The sequence below is a fragment of the Bolinopsis microptera genome, chromosome 7 (genome assembly GCF_026151205.1).
Source record: "Bolinopsis microptera isolate Bmic1 chromosome 7, MBARI_Bmic_1.0, whole genome shotgun sequence".
NCBI classification, from domain to species: Eukaryota; Metazoa; Ctenophora; class Tentaculata; order Lobata; family Bolinopsidae; genus Bolinopsis; species Bolinopsis microptera.
The window spans coordinates 6,094,207-6,104,688 of record NC_087078.1 but is presented as its reverse complement, the minus strand read 5'-3'; the positions used below and the strand labels follow the sequence as shown (position 1 = coordinate 6,104,688).

The window sequence follows — 10,482 nt, the reverse complement described above, 5'->3', positions numbered from 1 at the left end:
TTCGTTCAGAAAATAATTCGGGGCCTTCAAAGGGGGGTAACAAGAAAGCGTTACAAGTGTTACAAGCCTTACTGATATCTGGATATTATCCGGTTGGAAGAGACAAGGACAAGTGAAACAAGGAAGTTAGGAGTAAGGGCAAATTTTCGGCGTCAACGCCATCTTCAGGCTCAAATTATTTGTTATATAGTAGTGTTGAAAGTATTAAAAAAGTTTTAATACTTTCAACACTACTATATAACAAATAATTTGAGCCTGAAGATGGCGTTGACGCCGAAAATTTGCCCTTACTCCTAACTTCCTTGTTTCACTTGTCCTTGTCTCTTCCAACCGGATAATATCCAGATATCAGTATTTCAATCATGAGACTAATAAACAGCGAACTACTCCGTTATTTGATGTTACAAGCCTTCTATAATACAAAATGTGTATCATCTCTTCAACCCGCTGAACATGTGCTTACCCTAAAAATGTAAACAAATGTGTTTCACCTCCTCAACCCGCTGAACATGTGCTTACTATTAAAGTAAACAAATGTGTTTCACCTCCCCACCAGTATCCACATCTATTAAGTATCAACTGCTTCAAGTTTAAGTATACAAGTTATCTACCAAGATCTATCAGTCATAAAATATAAAATATATGTAATGCTTTTGGACACGAAGGGAAACACACAACGTTATAAGGCTTGAAATCTTTGTAAAACTACATAGTTAGAGCCTGTAAAAACATTGAACTTTAAATACATATGTATATTTGTTAATGTTAGCTTTTTTATGCACGAAACACCACAGGTGAAAGAGAGAACACAAGTATGTAATACATCTCTACCGAGTTGAGAGACTTACTGACTAGAGTCGGAGGGGACCGCGATAATTTGCTATTTGCACGGGATCATCTAACATTAACTATAGTCCTAATTTCACTATATCGCAAACAAATGGAGCAAAAAAGTACGCGATTTATTATAGTTTGTAGCGTGGTTAGCACAGCACGCACGCACAATAACCGATTGTCCAATCAGTATCCTAATCCAGAAGATAAGTAAATCAACCAATAGAAAACGTGTATCTAGGTCACATGATAGAGAAAGAGAGTAGTGAGTTATAAATCATTTTAGACAGCTTAGTATTAGAAAAATGTAAGAATGTGTTAAGTCATCCTCTTGACCGTAATCTAAAACCAGATATGTATGTATAATGTGTATACTGTATATGTGGATTATGCCTAATTTTAAATATGCCACAAACCAACTTCATGATTGAGCTCGACTTTCTGATTTGAATACGCGATCATGCAAAAGGAAAATGACCTATATAGTGTGTGTAGACTGCAGTAGACTGTATGAGTTTAGATTATATTCCTCATAAGAGATTCTTTACATATTATTATTACGTTAGTCATCTTAGCACTGAATTTCTACACAATAGCTATGTGTGAATTAGTGGCGCACGAAGCAGGGACAAAAGGATTTCGCGGTTATTTTGGCCAAAAATCGCGATACCGCGAATTAAATTTCGCGGTATATTAAACTATACATAAAATTTGTCGCAAATAATGGGAAAAATCGCGATTCCGTACATGCCGCGATTTCCTTTTTTCCCTGGCACGAAGGGGAACTTGAAGAGTGTCTAATTAAATGGCAAAAATTATAATCCCCAAATGATCCCTGAAAATGTGTGGGATATATAATTATGAACTCTCCTAGTCATCGGAATTTGAGGAACTTCAAGACGCATACATTTCAAATAAGGACGCGTCAAGATACAGCTAGAAAACCTCCGACTTTTATTATTTCTATATCAATATTATTACTGATAACATCAGAACGGCTTTTCCTCAAAATACTCACTGGAAGCGAAAGAAGAATTTGGAGTGTACAGCAAAACCCCGATTAAGTTACGAACTTGCATCGACCTCTTCAGACTACACTGTTTATTTCATAGTTCACTAAGCAGGAAGAATATCTTTGCTAGCCTCAGAAAGTTGAGTAGTTTGTACGTTTGTGCAGAGTACTTGCGGAGGGTAGGATGCTTGCAGGGGGTTGGATGCTTGCGGAGGGTAGGATGCTTGTGGCGGGTAGGATGCCTGCGGAGGGTAGGATGCCTGCGGAGGGTAGGATGCTTGTGGCGGATAGGATGCTTGTGGCGGATAGGATGCTTGCGGAGGGTAGAATGCTTGCGGAGGGTAGGGTACTTGTGGCGGGTAGGATGCTTGTGGAGGGTAGGATGCTTGCATCGGGTAAGAGGGAGCGTGAGGAGCGACAATGACTTGAGGATTTTGAGCTGTTGGATTTTTCTTCTTCGTCAGAAATATGATTGTAAGGATCAGAGCAGATATCACATTCATGGCTAACGTGATATAGTTATATGTTTCTGGCTTAAATTTGTATATATCGAAACATGCAATTGACAGGGATCCTATTGGTACTGCACTCAAAAGTGTGATGAATGAGCCGACAAACGTAAAAAATGATCGAGTACATCTGAATTGGTTTGGAGTTTTTACAAAGGTTAAGATGGTGGATATGCCTGACACTACCAAAACCACAAGCCAATATCCAAGTCCTTTTCTTTGGCAAAAAAGGATCGATTCTTCGAAAGCAATAATCAAATATACAGTGGTGTACTGAACACAAACCCCAAGGAGAATGACTTCTGGATCAGGCAGCTTGGTATTTATTTCAAATTCTTGTGGATTTCTTTTGTTGCACAGGAAGTGCACTATTATCACAAGAGAAGCTATAGCCATAACTGGGATCGTGATATAAATGTAGTATTCAATGGTAAATTCGTCGAGGTCCATATCCCTATAGTAGTTCATTGACGTAGCTGTATTGTAGAAGATCCAAACTGAATTTAATCCAAGATAATTGCCACCAAGGTTGATTATGAAAGACCCTACCAATGTTAGTAGTCCTTTAACCAATTTGTTGCAGTTGCCTTTACTTTTAAGGGTCGTCAAGAGAGCCACGACTGCAGACACCCCAATAAGTAGGCCACACACTAGTTTCACATCAATCGTATGGTATACTCTTAGTTGAAAGATTATCTTCGATATAGCAACTTGCGTGAAGTGTCCCGCCAATATCATATTCGCAACTTTACCCATTTTTGAACCTGTAAAATAGTAGTACTATTATTATAATTATATCGAGCGTGCTAAATCACTCTACACTCGATCTTCGAGATTTTTCTAAAAGGGCCCCTGATAGTTGAAACCAACTTGAATCTATGTATTTTCGGACGCTGATTCCGAATCACCCACATGACATTGGGATACAATTTTCTCCTGGCAAGATACAGGGGGGGGGGGGGGGGGGGGGGGCCAAAAGTCAGTACCCATACGTTGGCCTTCATAGCTCAGTCACTGAGTGCCCAATTGAAATAATTCTTTTTGGTATGACTTACTACCACCACTTGTTCGAGGAATTTGTCAAATCGAAAAATATTCGCGTTCTTTTTTTCAACTGAAGGTTCATTTTGGCATTTATTTGATAGTTTGGATAGTCGGATCGAGCCAAATTTTATTAAATGGTATTTGGCCATTTAAATTACGTTTGTCCTGAAAAAATGAGAGCTGTATAGCTTCTCAGATGACTGAGATATGAAGCATAACGAGTTTGTTCATTACGTGTGATCAGGTGATTGGGTTGAGGCTAGATCCGCATTATGGGAATCGTGCAGAAGGCCCAATTACGGTGTCGTAATTGGGTAATCAGTGAGTACCCTATCAATTTTTCTAACGAGATAAACAAATTGCTTGAAAATTGTGTGGCCCCCAAAAATCGAATTTTCAAATTTTGGTGACGGAATCCTCGAACAAGCAGGTACAGTATGCCATCTGCAAAGCAACAACTCTCAAATATAAAACACGGCGGTGGTATAATGACCCAACGTATGGGTACTGACTTTTGGCCCCCCCCCCCCTGTATTTTTGAAAAACTGTCTCGATCACGTGATATGACCGTATAAGGAAGTTGGTCTAATTTTTCGTTAGGGTTAGGGTTTCAGCTTATGCCTTTGTTAGAGATTGGGTTAGGATTTATAGGGTTGGGATCAGATTAGAGGGTAAGGGTTTTGAATATTCGTTCAGGGTCAGCTAGAGAACGGGTTGAAAAAGTCACGTGACAGTCGAGTATAGAGTGATGAATCATCATCCTAACTATATAGGTAAAATAGTATATTTGATACAGCACTGCGTTCACAAAATTAGTATTACCTTATCAAACGTTATTTAACCGGACATTGCGTAAACGGACATAATTTTGAACGGAAATTAAGATGAACGATAGGGCCTCCAGCGTCTTATTAATGTCTGTTCAAATAAATTCCGATAAGGTATTATATTGTTCCTACTTGTTATTACTGGGCGGCGCTCAGCCTGTCATTCCGCCGTAGTTTATGAACACTATAATTATTAATTAGCCTAAGGTCCCCAGGTAAAATTTATAGTATGAATACCATTAAATAAATATTAAAGTCACAATTAAAAACCATATTTTTTCAGGAGTTTAAACTTGACAAGCTAATCGTGGTATACAAATTAAGAGTTAAAACTAAAAGTGATAATTGTATGTTCTATTATAGTATTGCAAGGTTTGTGAGGTTACTCGTTCTGTCGGGTACTTTCTCAAAAGCATGATAAAGACAAGAGGTAAATTTATCCTCAAAGAGAAAACAAGTTCAATAGAAAGAACTATTAAGTATCAACTGCTTTAAGTCTATAAGTATAAGTATACAAGCTATCTACCAAGATCTATCAGTCACAAAATATAAAATATGTGTATACATCACTACTGAGTTGATAGGCTTATACTGGCGAGTCGGAGGAGACCGCATCATTGCTATTTGCAATGCTAATGATCCCGTGTAAATAGCACGGTATCATTTTACATCATCTTATAATCCTAATTCCATTCTTACTTCAGAGAAGTAAATCAACCAATAGAAAACGTGTATCTAAGTCACGTTATAGAGCAAGCGAGCAGGAGAGTGAGGTATAGATCACAGCTGGGGATTAGAAGGCCACTTACTTGGTGTGCCCCAGCTGTGCCCCAACTGTGCCACAATAACTGTGTCTAACTTTAATATCAAATTTCCAGATTATAAAAATGTAAGAATGTGTTAAGTCAACCTTTTGAAAATGTCTCCGGTTCTACTCTGATGATTTCCGGTTAATCGAAGCTTTCTTGGGTGATTTAGTACCTCAATGCATTCACAGTGGACTCACTTATACATTGTCATTAAAGATAAATTCATTGAAAACGGTGAAATGTGCCTGGAGGGGGATTCAGCTGGGGATGACGTTGTGAAGGGTGATTATATAATATGAAGGACCTGCTAAAGTCCAGCTGTAAAGTCCCCGCTACACCTCAACAGAATTCCTCTGCGGACACGTGACGGTCAAGTCGAGCTTCATTTCATTTTGACACTGAACTGTTGATATTCGGTTACTAATTCATATCAATATCATCATATCATATCATTTTGGAACATGCTCATGGGAATTAAATTATTTTATTCGCACTTGTTTCTCTTTCGACTATGTATAGTCAAGACGTGAGTGTTAGGGCTCTCATTGACAAATTTATGTCCAATCCTGTTTAATTCTGTTTAATCCTGTTTAATCCTGTTTAATCCTGTTTAATCCTGTTTAATCCTGTTTAATCCTGTTTAATCCTGTTTAATCCTGTTTAATCCTGTTTAATCCTGTTTAATCCTGTTTAATCCTGTTTAATCCTGTTTAATCCTGTTTAATCCTGTTTAATCCTGTTTAATCCTGTTTAATCCTGTTTAATCCTGTTTAATCCTGTTTAATCCTGTTTAATCCTGTTTAATCCTGTTTAATCCTGTTTAATCCTGTATGATGGAGTGGTGTCAATGAGTGGTGTGTGACGTGCAAGGGTGGAGTGGTGAGGGTGGAAAAATGTTCAGTTTACATTAACCTGCGGTTCTAAACAATGAAACGATGAGACTAATTGATAATTATAAAAACTATCTAATAACTTAATAACGGGTTCTGACGTCTGAACTGTACCCTTAAAATGACCGACCACATTCTGTCCCATTTTCTATTTTCACACAACTCTAAAGCGAGGTTATGAATTAATATTTCTTCTCCGACTAACCCCGTTGCATGGTCTCATAACCCGACAGTTAAAGAGGTTCATCGCAAATAAAAAATAACATTAAAATTAAAAAACTAGGCTTGTGAAGTAGATGCAAAGGAAATTCCAGATGGCCTGGTATTTAGAGATGAAGCAATCTTGGGAAGGATGGGGTCCCATAGTGAGCTACATTTGGGGGCATGATCAGTTCTGTTCAGTGAAAACAGAACTGTTCATTGAAACAGTTCTGTTCGGTGAAATGTGTTTCGAGGAAAGCTAATATTTGAAAATGTCAGTAGGACATTTTCGTAATTTTCCTTTTATCAAAGTTTTCTCCGGACATTCAGCTTCTAATACCTCGAAAGTGCCATTTACACTGACCTCACCGATAGTGATTGGTCACTGATAAAAATTCAGTCAAAACTGAGTAATTTTGGCCAAGGAAACTGTAGAAGAGCCTTTATTTGAAAATCCTTAATAATGTCCCCTCTTAGTTCTATTCCATAAATTGATTGAGCTTCAATATTTTCGGAAAAGTGCGAATATTTATCAGCAAGTAATGTGCACCGATTGCAGCTCCTCACGAATCATGATCTTGATTGATCAATTCATTAAAATGACGTAGTTGCTGCTACTGAATTGTGGCTTTCAAAATTTCTTTCAATGTCTATGGCTGTTTTCTGGTTTTGAAATTTAAATTATGACGAGAAGAATACGACAGTTTCCGTGGAACTTTAGCATCGGGAAATGAGGGTGGGGGGGGGGGGCAAACATTTAATTAAATCTACAAAAGCAATCGACACATCACCAAATTCCTTAACCTGCGGTTCTAAACAATGAAAAGATGAGACTAATTGATAATTATAAAAACTATCTAATAACTTAATAACGGGATCTGACGTCTGAACTGTACCCTTAAAATGACCGACCACATTCTGTCCCATTTTCTATTTTCACACAACTCTAAAGCGAGGTTATGAATTAATATTTCTTCTCCGACTAACCCCGTTGCATGGTCTCATAACCCGACAGTTAAAGAGGTTCATCGCAAATAAAAAAGAACCGTCGGTAATGAAATTTGCGAGTTAGTGAGGGACTTTACCATTACGGGCTGCCACACCAGATGACGATAAGAAGGCAGTAGAAAACAATTAGAGAAAATCACATTATGTCTGTCAGACAAAACAGGCATTGTTTATCCTCTTATCACTCCGCCTAGTTGAATTGGGTCTCAATAGAAGAGGGCTAGGTCATGTAAATATCTCAACACATCAGGGCAGTTGCCCGTGACTAATGGTTTTCAGAATTTAAATGTCTGATTTATAAAACGGTTTTTATACTTTTTAGAACGGCGTGAATTGATCGAATTTGGGTTAAAATAAGATAATAGTCGATAACCTGATGGTGAGAGAAACTGAGAATTTAAGCCATGCAAAACTTGTCCATGCGAGAATTGGGTATACTTAATTTATTTTCTGGAAGGGACGAATATTCAATAACTATTATCACCTTCTAAAACAATCCTTGAATATAAAATTCGAAGATCAGCGAGCTGATGATGTGAAATAAAATTAATCGCCGTACACCACACTTTATAAGTTTAATTCATCCCAATTTCCTCCACTCAATTATTTTCCATCTTTCAAAGCCAGTCGAATATCCAATAAACTGGAATAAAAGGTGCCACTATTAATGCGGTACAATAGAAATATATTCAATAAAATCTCATAACAATTGTAGCTCACCAATTTGACTGATTTGTTGCTTCTAATCCTAATAATTGGTAATTTAATAATGATAACATTATTCTACTATAACCAGACGTGAGGGTGTGATAAAACACAACCGCGTAAGAACACCGTTACTACGCGACAAACAAACTGACAAAAAGAAACTCTAGAATTGAAAAATGAGACTAAACAGCGAACTACTCTGTTATTTGAAACTGTAGAATTATAATAGAAACTAGCAGTTCATTTCCCGTGTTGAAGGAAACTATACAATGCGTACGTGGTACAATAGTCACACACTCTCACGACTCAAGGACTAATCACACAGGCACATTCCTGCTGGGTTCCGCGGAGGAGAGTGGAATGCTTGCAGAGAAGACCGTGAGATATTTTTATTTGTACGGTGAACAGTAATCAGTATAGTCGGAATCGTAATTCAATTACTCTAACTCAAACAAAGAGATGAAAGAAGCTAACGTCTGATGTGGATATCAATACTCGCTGACCATGGATGATACTCACAAATCATGAGTAAATCATATTTTGATTGTCTTGTATCTAAGTATCTAGTGTGAGAAATTTAATTTGGAATCTTTATCAGCACTCAGCAGTCTTAAACTTGTGATCAGTCTGACTCAGTGAAGCAGTGAGTCTGAAAAGTATAAAAAAATAAAAAAATTTATAAGAGTTATTGAAATCAAAACTGGTAACCCTGGTAACCATATGATTGGTCGCTATAAAAGATTAAACCATTCAGGGTTCTTAATGCCAACTTTTCATCCCAAAGATAGCGCAGTCACACACACACACACACACCACACACACACACACACACACACACGCACGCACGCACGCACGCACGCACGCACGCACGCACGCACGCACGCACGCACGCACGCACGCACGCACGCACGCACGCACGCACACACACACACACACACACACACACACACACACACACACACACACACACACACACACACACACACACACACACACACACACACACAAAAGAAGCACACACACACACACAAAAGAAGCACACAGAAGACTGTGACGAAATGAGAAGCAAGTATGCAGAAGTGTATCTTAAAACTTTAAACACGTACTTCTGTTCATCATGTAACCATGTTAACAGATCACATTCCTGCAAACAAACATCATTGTAGCAGGTGTGGGTAGTTTTATAGCTTTATTATAGGCCAGGTTACAGTTACCATTTCGACAAAAAGCTCCCGGGGGAGGGGGGGGGGGGGGGGGGGCAACAAGCAATTAGGGCTAAATCCAGTAATGGGTCCACGAAAATATGTGTTTGTTTGTTTGGGGACCGGTTTTTGGTACCCGGCCAATGTTTACAAAATCATATGATAGTTGATACATAACATAAACAATATAATTTTATTTAATATAATAATTAATCATGTAAGGTTTCTCATTTGAAAGGCCTTCTCCAGAAGTTGTTGAAATTCGTTAGTCTGTCGATATACTCGTGGCTTAATAATTTGCCCTAAAAGTGAAGTAATGGTCCATAAAATCGTGGAACAACTTCCGAAGCAGTCATTTGTGACTGAAATAGCACGTCAAGTAAGAAATTCGGTGGCCACGAAACGTGATGGTTCTCTGTGTCTTTTTAATTTGCTGGTTCGATCAGCAGAACTGACCGATTTATATGACCACCATGATACATAGCATGTTTTATATAGATACTAGAAAGACCGTGGTCGCAGGGAGGAAGGTAACAGTATTCTTTTGTAATCAGTTTTTAAATTTTATCGCATCAAAAAACATCCATCTCTGATCTCAACCGAAAATATAATCGATTATACTGTAAAACAGACTCAACACGACACCAGAAAACATTCAAAAGTTCAAAAAGAAGTTCCAACTGTATATAAAATGATAACTACAACTTGTTTAATCTTAATATAATTCTATAGGCGGTATTCTGATTAATATCTCATTTCTTATTCCCGGACGGCTCCAGCGAAATTCACACTTTCACCTAGCATCATTCACAGTTTTCCTCACCTCAACTTTACACCAGTTTTATAGCACCTTCCTCATAAATTCCTTCCGATCCCCTAAACCTGCAAAGTAGCAAGTAGCAACCTTCACCTATCACCATCCTAACAACAACCTAACAACAACCTATCACAGATCATAATCACAAATCACGTGATACTTCATTCACCCCTCATAACCGTCCGTACTCCGTGGTCTCACCTCTAATTAGTTCTTCGTAGAATGTTCAACTTCTCATACACAATGATTTTGTAAAAGCGCCCTTTAATACAATTTCCCTGGCTTATTTCACTGGCGCGTCGAAGCGGCGAAGTTCTCCAGCTCCAACGCGAACGATTAAAATTTCGTTCGCAAATCTTTGCACGTGCACGTGCACGCTCACCGCAGTTACCATGGTCACCGCCGTTACCATAGTTACTATGCAACTTTCTATTTTTCATATAATTTGCACGTGGGCGGTCGTACATACATACATACAAACAGAAACTTTCGAATTATAATAGAGAAGACTAGAAAACCCGTGGTCACAGGGAGAAGATTAAAAATGGAACATTTGTGTGGTGCCCGATATTATACTGAAACTACAGATCGTCAATAAACTACGTTCATAAGATTATTTTT

General features: G+C 38.2%; 1 protein-coding gene across 1 annotated transcript in view; it reads left to right on the top strand.

The window, feature by feature from the left end:
- Nucleotides 1-227: 227 nt before the first annotated feature.
- LOC134818955 (uncharacterized) overlaps nucleotides 228-10,482 on the top strand; it is a 63,841-nt gene continuing 53,586 nt past the window's right edge. The window contains exon 1 of the mRNA XM_063828689.1: nucleotides 228-255. The gene's annotated coding sequence lies outside the window, so the exon portion shown is untranslated. The remainder of the gene's footprint in view (nucleotides 256-10,482) is intronic.